Consider the following 17,559-nt stretch of genomic DNA (forward strand, 5'->3'; position numbering starts at 1 on the left):
CGCCGACTGATAGTTTGCAGGGGGGCGCCAGAGTCCCTGGCGTTGGGCTTGATTGTTCCTTTCTCTTGGTCAGCCTCCCCTTCCCCCACACCTTTTAACAGTGGTTCATTATCTCTGTCTTTGCCTTTATCTTTCAGGCTGTGATTTTAAATATAGTTTTCTAGATTGCACCGTCTCCAGTAAATGCAACCAAATTCATAAGATTGAGAACTTAGTTAGCAGCAACTTCAGATCGTTCACCACCTGCTGTGAGGAAGATTTGTGCAACAAGGAGGAAGATACCGATTCACACTATCCACCAGATTGTAATCGCAGAGCACTGAATGACTGAAACTCTCTCACTTGAGTCTATTCTGTTGTCTCTTGTTAAAATGAAATAAAAAGATGAGAGAGTAACAGTAGTCCAAATGCAAGTCTTTATTTTGAGTTGTACAACTTGAGAGACTTCTTGGGTAAAGTCTCCCATGTGGTCTCTGAATACACACCGGCCTATACTCAGCTGACCTATAGCCAAATCAGCTATGTTTAGCGGTTAAAACAGGCTGCATAAACAGAAGGACTATCTTTAACCACTAAGCACTTAATGGTTAGCACTGAATGTCGGCTAAACCGGTTTAGTTGTCGCAGTCAAAAATGAAACCAGATATTCAATGCCAGTCGCTAGAAATGGCCTGGCATTGAATATCTGGGTTTAATGTCCACCGCCGACTGAATATCGGGGGGCTACTTTCTTACTCAAACATCTTCCCCCTGATATTCAGCTGGCGACGATCAGCATTTTTAAAAAACGCAGCCCCCCAATATTCAGTGGCGGGCCATGTCCAGGCACCTGCACTGAATATTGGGGGAGACATGTAGGTGGGCTGGGTGGCAGAGCTTATGCGGGCCCAGCCGATATTCAGTCGGGGCACACATAACATTCCGTGAGCTGCTGCGAGAGCTCACGGTAGTCATTTTGGGCAGGCTCCTCGAGGGGCTGTGCTCACCAGGGATCAAGGTAGGCCCCGGGAGGGGGGCCTAGCTGAACTATTGAGGGTTTGCGGGTTGAGGGCAAAGGGTGTTGGGGGGAAGGGGAAGTGCCTTGAGTCCTCGGGCTGTGGGAGGACGAGATGGGAATGCGTCAGGGGCTCGGGGGGGGGGGGGGGGGGCTCCAATTTTTAAAAAACTGCTTATGCGAGTCCTAGCCCAATATTCAGCTGAGTCCCGCATAAGCTTAAGCGGGTGAATTTAAGACAGCTCAACAATCTGTCCTAAATTCACCCGCTGAAGTTTATGTGGGCCTTGGCTGAATACTACTGGCACTCACATAAGCCCTGGCTCCTCCCCAACACTGCCTCTAGGTCTGCCCCTGACAAGCCCACTTTTTATGGGAAGGTCAGAGGCAATATTCAGCTGCACTGCCAGGTTTAGTGTTGCTGAAATTTGGTGGTTGAGTGAGGACAGGAGATTTAAACCAGCCAGAGCCTTTCTAGCTTACTTAAATTGTTATTTTTTTTCCAAGATATTTTATTGATTTTCATAAGATATAATAACAATATAACAGATTATATAGAAAATTATGCAGAGGAAGAAGCATCATAGTATTGTCTAGCTCTGTAACGTGTATATATAGTCTTTGAGAGGAGTCCATATTGAATTCTTCTTGGTGAAAGTTCCCATAAGTTACGCAGAGGTTGACTCATACTTATGGTATAACAAGACTGATTGCCACCAGAAATGTTCATTTAGATAGGTCGAATTTTTCCAGTTTGCTAGAATCATGTGCTGACCAATAATAATTAGTATGTCAAATAGTGTGCTATGTTTGTCTGGTAAACATATGTCTGATGAACATGACTTAAATAGTATTAAAGATACATTGAGCTGTAATTTGAGTTTAAATATAGCACATGTGATTTCCCAAATGGCTTGCCAAAAAGGTTTAACTTTCTCCCAATCATAAATCATGTGAACTAGTGTACCAATATGAGTCTTACAATTCCAGCATAAACTTGATTCTAATAATTTTGCATTGTGCATTTTCCGTGGGGTCCAAACAGCTCTATGATATAAGAAAAACATTGATTGTATTACATTTGCTGAAGAGAGTGGTCTGATTAGATTTCTTACTATACCATAAAGCATTTATCACACGACAAGGCTGTCACTGGTTTTCCTCTGAAAGAGAATATACTCCCTTATGGCTTCAATTAGAACAATCTATGTTCTTACCAATACCTTTGCATTTGATTACATGTATGCCCACTACCCCCAATAAAGTACATAATTTTATAATCAACAATACCAAAATCTGTCTACAAAACCTAGATAAACATTTAGATATACCCATTACTTCCTCAACACTAATAACCATATGGAATAACCCCAAATTCCTAATTAATAAGAATATCTTTTTTTTTTTTTTTTGGAACATCTGGGCGAACTGTGGTATCTGGACTCTTAAAAATGTATGTCACCAAGACCAGAACAGCTTATTATCCTTCCAGGATCTTCAAACACAATTTAATATACCTACCACACAATACTTCTATTGGTTGCAACTATCTCATTGTGTTAAAAAAAAACAGGTATATTGACAGCTGTTTCTTAAGAACCATCTATATTTCAGTATGCTGAACAACTAATAAATAATGGTCACATGACCTCAACTATATATAAGAAACTTCTAGCATTTCATTATAAGGATAATCATACACTACAAGAGATAGTACATCCTATATAATAAAAAGCACTTCCAACATTCTGAAGCTGACTCTGTGGCACTGTGGCAGTGCAGGGTTCGTAAGTCTGTAGTTCAGCGTTTCATTGGCTCTCACTGTCCCCGCCCTCACGTCGAGGAAACGGAATGCTGCATAGTTGCCAAGCAAACAAAGACGTCACAGGAACGAAGAACCAATCAGACAGAACGGAACTTGGAGGAGGGAAGTGGAGTGGATTGAATCTCTAACAAACAATCATATACAGGGAGGTACGAACATCAGTGGAGGCAAGTGCACAGAACGGAAGGGAAGACAAACATTTAATCACACGTCACTCACACACATCACTCACACCAGTGTTGCCAGGTGGGCGGTTTTACCGCCCAATTGGGCGGTTTTCCGCGACCCGCCGCGGGAAATTTTTGCCCACGGCGGGTTGCGGTTTTTTGGGCTGCTTTTTGGGCTTCAGGGCAGTTTTTTGGGCGGCTTTTTCGGCCGCGGGGGGCGGGGTTAGTGACGTTTTGGGCGGGGTTAGTGACGGGGGAGGCGGGGCCGGTGACGGGGAGGCGGGGTTGATGACGGCGGGGGCGGGGGTGATGACGCGGGGGTGGGGGTGTCAGGGGCGGGGTTTGAGTTTGGGCGGGTTTTGGGCGGTTTTTATGCTGGATTGGGTGGGAAAAAAATTTTCCACCTGGCAACACTGACTCACACACACACACATCACACACACACACTCAATCAATCACTCTGTGTATCTCTCTCTTACACTGTCTGTAAAACACACTGTCACTCTCAGTCTCTCACATGGGCAACTGTATGTTGCATTCTCACGAGTAAGGAGCTCTTCTGATGTGATTGTTAAACTGATTGAAGGGCCTGAACAAGGAAAACTTTTACCACATTGTAACACAGTTTACACAAAAAAATATTGTATATAAAGAAATCTTACACATGTAAACAACAATTATATTCAGAATACAACCGTGGAAACATTAATGGCAGGAACTCATTACATTGCTAGCGCCCGTTTCATTGTGTTAAGAAATGGGCCTTTTTTACTAGTAAGTACATAAGCACTGCCATGCTGGGAAAAGACCAAAGGTCCATCAAGCCCAGCATTCCATCTCCGACAGCGGCCAATCCAGGCCCCAAGAACCTGGCAAAATCCCAAAATTTAATAACGATCAATGGACTTTTCCTTCAGGAATCTGTCCAGACCCCCTTTAAACTCAGCAAAGCCAGCTGCCGTCATTACCTTCTCCAGCAATGAGTTCCAGAGTCTAACCACGCGCTGAGTAAAGAAAAACTTTCTCCAATTTGTTTTAAACCTACCAGATTCTAATTTCATCTTGTGTCCCCTAGTTCTATTATTGTTAGAAAGCGTAAACAAACGCTTCAAATCTGTCCGCTCTACCCCACTCAAAATTTTGTAGACCTCTATCATATCACCCCTCAGCCGCCTTTTCTCCAGGCTAAAGAGTCCTAGCCTTCTTAACCTCTCCTCATAAGGTAGTCGTCCCATCCCTTTTATCATTTTCATCGCCCTTCTCTGCACCTTCTCCAATTCCTTTATATCTTTTTTGAGATGAGGCGACAAGAACTGAACACAATACTCCAGGTGCGGTCGCACCATGGAGCGATATAACGGCATTATAATATCCTCATGCTTGTTTTCCATCCCTTTTCTAATAATACTCAACATTCTGTTCGCCTTCTTGGCTGCCGCAGCACATTGAGCGGAAGATTTCAACGTCCTATCCACGATTACTCCCAGATCCCTTTCTTGGTCTGTAACTCCTAAAGCGGAACCTTGCATGACATAGCCGTAATTTGGGTTCCTCCTTCCCACTTGCATCACTTTGCACTTGTCAACGTTGAACTTCATCTGCCATTTGGATGCCCAATCCCCCAGTCTCAAGAGGTCCTCTTGTAATCTTTCACACTCCTCCCGTGACGAGTCGGTTCAAATCCCACTGCTGCTCCTTGTGATCTTGGGCAAGTTACTTAACCCTCCATTGCCTCAGGTACATTGTGAGCCCTCCTGGGACAGAGAAATATCCAGTGTACCTGAAAGTAACTCACCTTGAGCTACTACTACTGAAAAAGGTGTGAGCAAAATCTAAATAAATAAATTAATGTAATGTAAAAAGGTGATCCTGCAGTAGGAGACAAGGCCGTAATATTAAAGACTATTTGAAAATAATTGGTCTTTGATACTTACCCTGTAGCAGGTGATTTGTCTGGGTGGAATGTGTTACACCTTCAAGTTCAGGGTTCCACTCATAATCCAGGACTTCAGCTCCTGAACTCAGGAAGTGGTTGGGTTTCACTAATGAGGTACTATCAGCCCAGAACGGCAGGTTGCATCTTCATCATTGCAGTTGTGCAAGGACTCACTGTAGGTGGACAACAGGAAGAAGAAGGAGTGAGTCCCTTAAAGTGAGTAAAAATAAGAAACAGATATAAGGTTCAAGGCAGGATGGATATAACATCTCTCTAATATTCAACATTCATTAAAACACACATTTCTTGTTTCTTTCAACTTCACAGGCAATAAATACAAGGCAAGACTTAATAAACACTAATGAAAGGAAAGCCCTACTCCTTGATATTCAGCCAGCAGTAGTCAGTAGTTTTTAAATACTGACCGTCACCAGCTAAATTAAACACAGATGTTCAATGCCGGGTCATATCCAGGCACTGACATTGAATATCCAGCTAGCTGCTGGCAGTTATGTAGGTCCCTGCTGATATTCATCTGGGACCCACCCACATGAGGCATATGTGGGTCCCAGCTGGTCAGGGCATACATGTGGGTCTGTCATTCCCCCTGACTCCCCCCCCCCCCCCCCCCAAGGGAAGCCTCCACAACATGACTTAATCCTGGATCCTGCCCTCTAGAGCCGACCCCCTCCAGAAACACCCCTATCAATAGAAGCTCCTCTTCCATGACCCAATAGGCCCCTCTGAGTCTACCCTAACATCCCTGGTGGCATAGTGGGTAAGCTGAGCTGGAAAGAACCCCACTCTCACTCTTGCCCCTGTGACTTCAGCAGAAAAATGGCTGCCACAACCTCTAGCCTTTCATGTACCTAGTTTCCTGATAGCCAGGGGAGAAGGGTTCACCCCTCCTGGCTGTTTGGGATGAGCTGTGAATGGAAGGCCTTGACAAATGTTAGGTACAGATTCTGCAATATGGTTTATTCAAGCTTGATATACCACCAAGCTGTACTAAGATCATAGCAGTTTACAAACATACAGTAAAACAAAATGTTTAAAAAAAGAACTCAATCAAAATGATATTTAAAGCAGATTAGCTAAAACACATCTGGAAGGTCTTTTTATTGTTATGTGGATGTTATACTTCTGCAGGCGTTGCCAAACAAAAAAAGCAGAAAGGGCCTCCAAGAGTGGGTTTGCAGGCAACCTTTACTGAAGGGCTCGATATGGGCCGTGTTTTGGCAGAACATCTGCATCAGGGTTCCTAATGGAACAAAACAAAAACATCCAGGACTAAAACTAAGACGTTTTGAGCTACACCTGTTTTAATAACAACTAAGCCACAAAAAGTGCCCTAAATGACCAGATAACCACTGGAGGAATGTCTCCCTCCTTACTCCCCCAGTGGTCACTGACCCTCTTCCACCCCCCCCCCCCCAAAATGTGAAAGAAACAGTACATAGCAGCCTCTATGACAGCTTCAGATGTTATGGCCAGTTCTATTAGAGCAGCAAGCAGGTCCCTAGAGTAGCCTAGTGGTCTTTGCAGTGCACTGTAGAGAAAGTGACCCAGGCTCAAATCTCACTCTACCTGTTACACTTGTGGTGGAAAGTGTCATCCCCCCAAACCCACAAAAAACCTACTATATCCACATATTGGTAACACTTGCAGACATAAGGGCTATTGTAGAGGTGTATAGTTGGGTACAGTAGGTTTTTGGTGGGTATTGGAGGGCTCCCCATACACCATCCACCTACCCTCCTCTCTTCCTTCCCGTTCACATTAATTGTTTTGATTTGCCTACTTTATTTATTTTTTGTCTATTAGATTGTAAGCTCTTTGAGCAGGGACTGTCTTTCTGCTATGTTTGTGCAGCGCTGCGTATGCCTTGTAGCGCTATAGAAATGCTAAATAGTAGTAGTAGTAGTAATATAAGTGGATAACAGTGAGATGTGTACTGGGAACTTTTAGGTGAAGTCCACTGCAGTGCCCCCTAGGGTGACCCACTGCTCTGCTGGGATGTCTGTGTGGCCAGTCTACTAAGAATACTGGCTCCACCTACATCCCAATGGCTTGATTTTGTGCATTTTTCACTTGGATGTTTTTTTTTTTTTTTCCAAAAATGGTCCGAAAAGATAGATGCACTGAGTACAGCAACATATAGCAAATGGCCATTTTTGAAACAAAAAGATAAACATTTTCCTGTTTCAAAAATCACTACATTCACCACTTGAATTTTGAAAAATTTGAGCAAAACATCCAAAGCTGGATTTAAAGGCAGGGCTGCCAAGAAGGGGGGCGGGGGGGGGGGGGGCAAAATTGCCCGGGCCTCCAAGGGGGACCTGGCGCTGGGGTCAGGCCACCGGCGCTGCAGTCCCCAGTCTCAACTGCCTGCCTCCTCGGCTCCAGGCCCCCTGCAGTCGAAGCGGCAGTCACAGATCACCTCACTTCAGGCCTTCCCTCCCTGTGTCCCGCCCTTGCAGTAACCGGAAGTTACATCAGACGAGGGCGGGACACAAGGAGGGAAGGCCAGAAGAGAGGCGATCTGCGACTGCCGCTTTGAATGCAGGGGGCCCGAAGCCATGGAAGCAGGCAGGTGAGACCGCGGACTGCAGCGGTGGGGGATAGCAGCGGCAGGAGGAGCGATGGGGGGCGGCAGCGGCGGGGAGGGGGCGGAGGCGGGGCGGCCTTGCCCCAGGCCTGGCCTTGTCTCTCGGCGGCCCTGTTTAAATGTCATATCAAAAACGTCCCTCCACATTTTCCTATGCTTCCCTTACATTTTCCCATAAAATACCTGTAACAGAATGCTGAATTCACAAGGTCATCCTGCACCAATAAACGTGAGCAGAAGACACTGTTCCTTCAGGCGCAAGCATGCATTGTGCTCTGTTTGCAGACAACAGGCAACCTTTAATTTAAAGCTGTATTAATGAAAGCAAGCCAAAGGGATATTTCTCATGAATCGATGAATTTTGATAGGTTACTACTGGCCAATAGCAGAGGAAATTCAAACGTGATTTGCTGCTTGTATTGTGCAGGGATTATAAACCAGTGTCACCCAGTGTTCCACCAGCAGGTTCTCTCATTGACTCTACAGGGGCTTCTGCTCACCTGAGAAATTTCACTTTGCTTTGAAGGACAGAAAGTGATGATAAAGATAGGTAAGTTCATTAAAAAAAACAGGGATTGCAAATGACTGAGTGCAAATGCTCTGCTTATACAGGGATTCAAGCTTGGGCTTGCAAGTAGCGGCAAAGTGAGGAAGAGGAAATATCTCTGATCAGTTCAGGTATTAAAAAATGTTATTGCGGACATAAGCAAATTTATGGAATGCTCATGAATCACAAGTATATGGAGGAAGTTCCAGCTGCAGGAATTCACAAAATGAAACACATCATAAGGCAAAATTATGAACTGTGGTTCCACAGAGTGCCAACACCATCACCATTTTAATTAGAGTATGTACAATGAATTGAACCCTCACTTTCACGATGGATGTGATGAGGGTCACTACAAAATATACAGTGCATTACATAAGAGTAGCCATACTGGGTCAGACCAATGGACCATCTAGCCCAGTATCTTGTTTCCAACAGTGGCCACGCCAGGTCACAAGTACCTGGCAGAAACCCAAATCATGGCAACATTCCAGAACCCCAAAGAGTAGCAAGATTCCCCCGCTTCCCCACTAGGCGCACGAACGCGTTCCGGGGAGCGTCTTTTCGCACCCTTGCCATCCGCGGCCATAGCCACGTGGAGACCGTTCGGGGAACCCTCTGCCCGCTAGTAAAAGGTAAAAATTACCTGCTTCTTGCTCCGAGCAGCGACGACTTGTTCCAGTGAGCAGCTGCAAATGGACGTCCTTTTTGAACGTTTAAAAATTTTTTTTTTTTTTTTAAATGGAGCCAGCGGGAGGGGGGGAGAAAAGGAGGGACCTGGCACCACCAGGTTTGCACTTGCTCACGAAGAGCCCTCAACCCCAGGCACTCAACAAAACCTAAACAATTAGGTTTGGAGACCTAGCCAGAGCTGCTGCTGTGTGACCACACACCTGCTGAGATAGAGAACATACTGGGGAGTTTCCACCAGCAGCACATGACCACATATAGGGAGGCAAAAGATTGCTCTCTATCTCCATCTGCTGGTAGATGGACCAGTCTATGGATTGATCGGCTTGATGATAGGGAAGTATACTTTGGAAGTAAGGCGTGAGAGGGGGTATGTGATACAGACATTTAAATACCTACGTGGCATAAATGGAAGTATTTTATGCTGCTTTTTATTTTTTTGCACAGCAATACAACACATATCTTTCTAGATTGCTACCCTGATTGCACCGTCTGAAAAAAAATCTTAATCTTTGGCCTTGTAGGGTGGTAAATCTAGCTCCATCTCTGCTGTTTGTTTTCAGCACTGCGATGGTAAACTGGTTAATCGCTTTCTGCTCTGGATTTGAATGAAGTGCTTGTCAGGAAATGATGTTTCACTTCCTTGTTTGGCCTCTGTAGCTGGGGAAGAGGAAAGTGAAAGCACGACATAGCCAGCTATAAAATCATTATAAACTTCAGCTTGGGGATTTTGTAACTGGAAAATCAATTATTTCTCTGTTAATCTTCACACAGCTGAGAGATGGGAGGAACACGAGCTGGAGAAAGTTGGGTCTTCTTACAATCACACAAATGAATCTGCATAGCAGGACATGGCAGGTATGTTGTTTGATACTAAACCCAGTTTGTTAATAAAGACACATTCATCCACCATTCCATAAGTGCAGATGTTTGGATTGTTTTTGGCAATATATTTTTGGGAATTTTGTTTTCTCAGCTATATTGTAGTTACTGAGCAGTACTTTAAATTAAAATAAAGCTCATACAGGGCCGGTCCAACCCAGTAAGCGGGGTAAGCACCGCAGGAGGGCGCCTGCCTTCAAGGGCGCCAGCTCCCGTGGCCCGCCCAGCTGTTCGACTGCCTTCCCGTTTCCAGTTCCTGCCATAACGCTGCATGCAGCGACGCACGCGCTTTACACCTCTGCGGCGCTGCTCGTCTCCTTCCAGCCTGGCCAGCAGCTCCTCTGCTTCTCGATGTCACGAGACGCCGCCTCCTCCCTCTGCGGCACCCTGCGTGCGCGCCAGTGCGCCTTGCGGGCGCGGCAAGTAAGTACCCTAACTGCCTAAGCATCTCATGTCTCGTGTCCTCCTCCATCCCAGGCGCTGAGGCTTCCAGCTGACTGCCTGACTCACTGCCTAAGCTTCCGCCCCTGCCCTGGCCTTTCCTGCACTGGCTAGTGCACTCCTCATCCACCCCTGCCGTCCATGAGCCACGCCACCGGCAGAGCAGAAGAGAAGAAGAATCTTCTCAACCAAGCTCTTTAAGCCAGGTAATGGCCACGCTGGGGGGGGAGGGGGCACCAACTGATAGTCTGCAGGGGGGCACCAGAGACCCTAGGACAGGCCCTGGGCTCATACATTCACGGAATTATGTTTAATAAATAATTTGAGGATTTTTTCGAACCAGGTTTTCTTCAAGAACTGGAGTTTTTTTTTTTACACTGTTTCTTTTATTTCTCTATTAGGAAACCAATGATATGAACTTGACTCCTATTATGATAGTGGGTGAAAAAAAAAGTCTCTGTGAGAAATCCCCAATCTGGAGATTTGAGGTTTCATGTATTAAAATATCGAATACAGGAATGGTGGCTGAATGTGTCTTTATTCACAAACTTATTTTTGGTATAGTATAGTATATAGCAATAGACAGTTTGTTATCCCTACTGATTGGCTGTTTACACAAAAGTATGTTGTTTTATTATATATAGAAGGATAACAGGGCAGGGATATATTCAGAATATAAAGTTCTAGGATCTCTCTTTTCCCTTCCCTACTACTACTACTACTATTTAGCATTTCTATAGCGCTACAAGGCATACGCAGCGCTGCACAAACATAGAAGAAAGACAGTCCCTGCTCAAAGAGCTTACAATCTAATAGACAAAAAATAAATAAAGTAAGCAAATCAAATCAATTAATGTGAACGGGAAGGAAGAGAGGAGGGTAGGTGGAGGCGAGTGGTTACAAGTGGTTACGAGTCAAACGCAATGTTAAAGAGGTGGGCTTTCAGTCTAGATTTAAAGGTGGCCAAGGATGGGGCAAGACGTAGGGGCTCAGGAAGTTTATTCCAGGTGTAGGGTGCAGCGAGACAGAAGGCGCGAAGTCTGGAGTTGGCAGTAGTGGAGAAGGGAACAGATGAGAAGGATTTATCCATGGAGCGGAGTGCACGGGAAGGGGTGTAGGGAAGGACGAGTGTGGAGAGATACTGGGGAGCAGCAGAGTGAATACATTTATAGGTTAGTAGAAGAAGTTTGAACAGGATGCGAAAACAGATAGGGAGCCAGTGAAGGGTCTTGAGGAGAGGGGTAGTATGAGTAAAGCGACCCTGGCGGAAGATGAGACGGGCAGCAGAGTTTTGAACCGACTGGAGAGGGGAGAGGTGACTAAGTGGGAGGCCAGCGAGAAGCTGATTGCAGTAGTCTAAACGAGAGGTGACAAGGGTGTAGATGAAGGTTTTGGTAGAGTGCTCGGAAAGAAAGGGGCGGATTTTACGGATGTTGTAAAGAAAGAAACGACAGGTCTTGGCAATCTGCTGGATATGAGCAGAGAAGGAGAGAGAAGAGTCAAAGATGACCCCAAGGTTTCGAGCTGAGGAGACAGGGAGAATGAGAGAGCCATCAACAGAAATAGAAAACGGGGGGAGCGGGGAGGTGGGTTTGGGGGGGAAAATGAGAAGCTCGGTTTTGGTCATATTTAATTTCAGGTGGCGTTGAGACATCCAGGCAGCAATGTCAGACAAGCACGCTGAAACTTTGGTTTGGATGCAAGGTGAGATATCAGGGGTAGAAAGGTAGATTTGGGAGTCATCAGCATAGAGATGGTAGGAAAAGCCATGGGATGAGATTAATGAACCAAGGGAAGAAGTGTAGATAGAAAAGAGGAGGGGACCAAGAACAGAACCCTGAGGTACGCCGACAGGCAGAGGGATAGAAGTAGAAGAGGATCCACCAGAGTGAACACTAAAGGTGCAGAGGGAGAGGTAGGAAGAGAACCAGGAAAGGACAGAGCCCTGGAATCCAAGTGAGGACAGGGTATCGAGAAGTATGCTGTGATCGACAGTGTCATAAGCAGCGGAAAGATCAAGAAGAATGAGGATGGAATATTGACCTCTGGATTTAGCCAGTAATAGGTCATTGGAGACTTTAGTAAGCGCAGTTTCGGTTGAGTGGAGAGGGCGAAAACCAGATTGTAATGGGTCAAGAATAGCATGTGAGGAGAGAAAATCAAGGCAGCGGCGGTGAACAGCCCGCTCAAGTAATTTGGAGAGAAAAGGAAGGAGGGAGATGGGTCGGTAATTAGAGGGACAAGTAGGGTCAAGTGAAGGCTTCTTAAGGAGAGGTGTGACCACAGCATGTTTAAAGGCAGCAGGGACAGTCGCAGTGGAAAGTGAGAGGTTGAGAATGTGACAGATAAAAGGAATAAGAGTAGGAGAGATGGCATTAAGAAGGTGGGTGGGAATGGGATCAGAGGAACAGGTGGTACATTTTGAGGAAGAAAGGAGAAGTGTAGTTTCCTCAATAGTAACTTCAGGAAAGGAGGAAAGGGAATGAGGGGAAGGAGAGAGAGGGGAATGGACTAGTGGAGGGAGAGCTGGTGAGGTAGAGAAAGCAAGGTTTATCTTTTGAACCTTGTTGTGAAAGAATTCAGCAAGGGTCTGAGGAGATAATGAAGGGGGAGTTGGGGGAGGGGGCACCTTGAGGAGAGAGTTCAATGTGGTGGAGAGATGTCGAGGATTAGAGCCAAGAGAGTTGGTCAGTTGGATATAATAATCCTGTTTGGCACGTAAAAGAGCAGATTGGAAGGAGGTCAGCATGAACTTAAAGTGTAAGAAATCAGCAAGGGCCCGAGATTTCCGCCAGAGGCGTTCGGCGGAGCGGGTACAGGAACATAGGTAGCGGATATTAAAAGTCAGCCAAGGTTGGGGTTTTGTACGCCTTACAGGGCGGGTCATCAAAGGTGCAAGAGTGTCTAAGGCAGAGGATAGAGTATTGTTGTAAGAAGAAACAGCCTCGTTGACAGACGTGGATGGTGCCACAGTAGAGAGGAGGTTTGAAACATGGGAGGATAGAGATGAAGGGTCAATATCGTGAAGATTCCTAGATAAATTAGATAGGATAGGACGAGACTGGGAGGGAGGAGATTTAAGTGTGAAAGTTATAAGATGGTGATCAGAGGAGGGATGATCAGAGGCAAGGAAACTAGAAGGTGAACAGTTGGAGGAGAAGATGAGATCAAGACAGTGACCATTTTGATGAGTGGGGGAGGTGGAGCATAGTTGGAGATTAAAGGACGACGTTAAAGCGAGTAACTTGGAAATATAAGAGTTGGAAGGATCATTAGCAGGAATATTAAAGTCACCAAGGATGAGAGAGGGGGAGGAAGGATCATGGAAGAAGGCAAGCCAGGCGTCAAAGTCACTGAGAAAGGATGAAAGGGACTTATCAGGGGGACGATAAATGACCGCTATTCGAAGAGGCAGAGGAGAGAAAAGGCGGATAGAGTGGACTTCAAAGGAGGAAAAACAGTGAGATTGAGGTGGAAGAAGGGGTTGAAATCTGGAGGAGGGAGAGAGAAGTAGTCCAACATCGCCCCCACGGCCAGCAGGGCGAGGAGTATGTGAAAATAGATAACCGCCATGGCACAGGGCTGCGACTGAAGCAGAGTCATCAGGGCAGAGCCAGGTTTCTGTTATGGCGAGCAGATGGAGGTGACGCGAGATAAAGAGGTCCTGGATATAGGGGAGTTTGTTACAGATAGAGCGGGCATTCCATAGGGCGCAAGAGAAGGGCAGAGAAGAGGAGGGGAGTAGAGGAATAGAGATGAGGTTAGAGAGGTCACGGTGAGATCTGTAGAGTTTGGATAATAGTTGGTGAGGAGGGCCAGGATTGGGATTGATGTCACCAGCTGAGAGTAAGAGAAGGAGTAAAAGAGAGCGGAGGAGAGTAGGAGAGGTGTGGCCACGAAGGCGTCAAAGGCGAGAGGTATTTAGGTGGAATGGGGAAGGCAAAATGGAGGGAAGAAAGAGACGGAGATTAAAAGCCAAGAGGGAGGAAGAGGGTAGGAGAGAAGGTGAGGTGATGAAGTCAATGGATGGGAAGTGAGTTCCTGTAGCGGAGAGAGGTAGGGGGTGAGGGAAAAGATTAGGAAGGGACAGAGCTAGGAAGAGAATGTGGATAGGGGCCATAAACGATTAAGGTACTTTAGCAACTGGAAAAAGATTAGATACAAAGAGAAAAATGCCCTGCGCGCCTGGTGGGAGCGCTGGGCACCTAGAGCGGAGGCCCTGAGTGGATCGGGGTGGACCTGGGTGTCACCCCGGAGAAGGCTGTAAGGATATGCAGATGAGCTGCAAGTCCTCCACAGCACCTGAAAGGCAGCCGGTGGTAGAGGTGGGCACCTCTCAGCTGAGGAAAGGCTTACCAGGGGTTAGGCCGAAGCCAGCATTCCTCCCCCTGAGGGTCGCCTGATCCAACTTCCTCTATCAATACACCCCAGTCCTGCCCTGCAGCTACTATGCTGCCAGTCAGGGTTGCTAGCAGGGTTGCCTGGTTGAAAAAATTTTCCCCACCCAAGCGAGCCCAAAACTTGCCCAAAACCCCGCCCCCGACGTACCCCTGACGTCATCAACCCCGCCCCCGACGTAGCCGACGACGTCACTAACCCCGCCCCTGACATCGTTAACCCAGTCTCTGCGGGGCTTCTATTGGACCAAATTGGACCAATAGAAGCCCCAGAAAACCGCCCAATCACCGCAACGTGGCTTTTTAAAAGCCACCCAATTTCCCGCAGCCCGCAAAAATTGCCCGCAACGGGTCGCGGAAAGCCGCCCAATTGGGCGGGAAACCCGCAGACCTGGCAACCTTGGTTGCTAGATTTAAAACTTTTTCCCCGCCCAAAACCATCTCCAAACCAGCCCAAAACCGCACACCCTGCCTCCGACGCCATCAACCCCCGCCTGTGCCGTCATTAACCCCGCCTCCGACGTCATTAGCCCTACCCCCCGCGGGGCAAAAAACCGCACTCAGCCAACAAAAGAAAGCCGCCCGGCCAAAATGAAAGCCGCCCAAAAAACCACAACCCGCACATGGCATGAAAAAGCCGCAGTGGGTCGCGGAAAGCCGCCCAATTGGGGGGGGAAAACCGCCCATCTGGCAACACTGCTGCCAGTGGGGGGCGGTGCTTCAGTATTGGGTTTTCAGTGGCTAGAGACAAGCATGTTCCCTGGTGTCCTGGAGAGCTTGCCTGTTTCTCACTATTGAAAATGTGATAGTGAAACAGCACCACCTGCTGGCAGGACTGTAGGTGGAGGACTCCCACATAGCTTAGAGTGAACAGTGCCTGCAGCACTCCTGATTAGTAGATTACCGGAATACTGTAATACTCACTACTATCTCAGTATCAAGAATCCCAGCTCTACCATACCAATGAAGCTTATTCCAGCGGCGGACTGACAGGCCCCCAGGTAGTAAAGGTCATTGGGCCCCCCCCCCGGCCTCCACCACCACCGCGCTGCTGCTGCCGCAGCCCCCTCCTACATACCACAGCCCCCCTATTGCCACAGCTGTCACCCCCTCCCACACACTACAGTCCCCCAAGCTTCAGTGAGCCCTTCCCACTCCTACCTTGAAGGGCCCTGGTAGTCGAGTGGTTTCTTAGGGGGCAGGAAAGAACCCCACTTTTTCCTGCCCACTACTGCTATTGTGCCTGGTGCCATTGTGTTTTCAAAATGGGTGTCGAGACTTCCAGCGGTAGTCTTGCCAGACTACCACAGGGATTCTTGGCAGCCATTTTTAAAACACGGTAGCACGATGCCAGGCAGAATAGCGGCAGCAGGCAGGAAAGAGTGTTGCTCTTTCCTGCCCCCCCACAGAGGCCACTAGATCACCAGGGCCCTTCAAGGTGGGACCAAGGAGGGCCCACTGAGGCTTGGGGGGGCTGCAGTGTGTGGCGGGGGGGAGGGGAGAGAGGCTCTGGGCCTTCGAGCATTGCCCAAATGGTCAGCATGCCCTTGTCCAGAGGGCCCAATATTCAAAACAGTTTAGCTGGGTTAAATCATTTGGTCAGGGCTAGCCACAGTATTCAGCTGAATATTGCAGTTAGCGCCGAACACAAAGCCGGGGCTATCTTGGGGGCGTTCCAGGGCAGAGTCAGCACTTGGCCACTAAAGTGCTGATATTCATAACATAAAATAACATAACAACCTGATTTATATTCCACTAACACCTTTCAGTTCCAAGCAGTGGTGTAGCCACAGGGGGGCCTGGGCCCCCGTTGGGTTTGGGGCCCCCGAAGTCTGATGGTTTGGCTGGTGGGAGTCCCCATGCACCACCAGCAGACGCTTTCTTGCAGCAATATTCACTGCTGCGCTGCCAGCCCTGCTTCCCCCTCCCCTGTGTGCGTGCTGGGTTTTAACAAAATTGAGCATGTGCAAGCTTTGCGAATGCTCAATTTCACTAAAACCCAACATGTATGCTGGAGCAGGAAATCAGGCCAGGCAGCGCAGCTAGGTGAATATCGCTGCAGGAAGTCTTCTGCTGGTGGGGCTTGGGGACCCCCCTTCAGTACAGGTGTGTGGGATTGCGGCAGGGGCAAAAAGCACCGGGGAGGCAGGGCAAAATGGCCCCACTCCCACATTTTAGACTCACTCCCCCCCCCCCCCCCCCCCCCCCCCCCCCAGGCGAGGTCTGTCTACGCCCCTGGTTCCAAGCGAATTACACAACAAGAGAACCAGATAACAACCTTCTGGAAAGTTAATCTGTTCAAATTAGATATTATTTCCTAGACTGAACTTCTGAAATAACAAAGACCTTTGAAATCAGAATGATTGAATATTTTGACACCCACCAGACAGGACTTAACAAAGATCTGGGTTTTCTAGCCCATTATAAACCATAAAGTTGTATTGCTGTTTGTCACCCTCCCCTCACCTATCCACCCCCACCCTGTTAGACTGTCACTGAAATGCTTTGATGTTTCACTTATATATACTGTCATCTACCAACACTTGCTTATTTCCGATCTGACGAAGAAGGGCAACCTTCGAAAGCTAATCAAGAAATGTATTAAGTTATGTCCAATAAAAAAGGTATCATCTTATTTTCTTTTCCATGTTTTATTTTGTTTTATTTCTATTGATTACCTTTTTTTTCCCAAAATATAAGATACGAGTTGCAGAATGAACACATTTTAGGAAGTTCCTTCCAAAGTCTAGCAGCCTTGAAACGCCAGGGTTAATTTCAACGTTCTTTTCTTACCTCTAAGCGAAGGAAAAGAAAACAGATAAACATAATTTGATCTTCTAACTCTTGAACAAATAGCAAGCTGGAAATGTGAATAAAGATATAGAGGGGCTGATCCGTGCGGAATCTTAAATAAGAACCAGGACAGCTTGAAAAGAAGCCTCGCCTCGATGGGCAACCCGTGAAGTCTGACATAAAAAGAAGAAAGACAAACCAAAAATTCAGCCCTTAAGCGGCCAGGTTTGGCGTATAAATGGGACCGCATAAATGTTGTCTGTCCTATTTTTATACAGG

At 47.0% G+C, this 17,559-nt stretch overlaps 2 protein-coding genes across 4 annotated transcripts in view; both read left to right on the forward strand.

The window, feature by feature from the left end:
• Positions 1 to 382, forward strand: part of LOC115466310 (carbohydrate sulfotransferase 6-like) — a 135,040-nt gene extending 134,658 nt beyond the window's left edge. For all 3 annotated transcript variants that reach the window (XR_003941527.1, XR_003941526.1, XR_003941525.1), the window contains one exon: positions 138 to 382. The gene's annotated coding sequence lies outside the window, so the exon portion shown is untranslated. The remainder of the gene's footprint in view (positions 1 to 137) is intronic.
• Positions 383 to 9,443: 9,061 nt separating this feature from the next.
• Positions 9,444 to 17,559, forward strand: part of LOC115466309 (butyrophilin subfamily 1 member A1-like) — a 31,212-nt gene continuing 23,096 nt past the window's right edge. The window contains exon 1 of the mRNA XM_030197481.1: positions 9,444 to 9,625. The gene's annotated coding sequence lies outside the window, so the exon portion shown is untranslated. The remainder of the gene's footprint in view (positions 9,626 to 17,559) is intronic.

The sequence above is a fragment of the Microcaecilia unicolor genome, chromosome 3 (genome assembly GCF_901765095.1).
Source record: "Microcaecilia unicolor chromosome 3, aMicUni1.1, whole genome shotgun sequence".
NCBI lineage: Eukaryota > Metazoa > Chordata > Amphibia > Gymnophiona > Siphonopidae > Microcaecilia > Microcaecilia unicolor.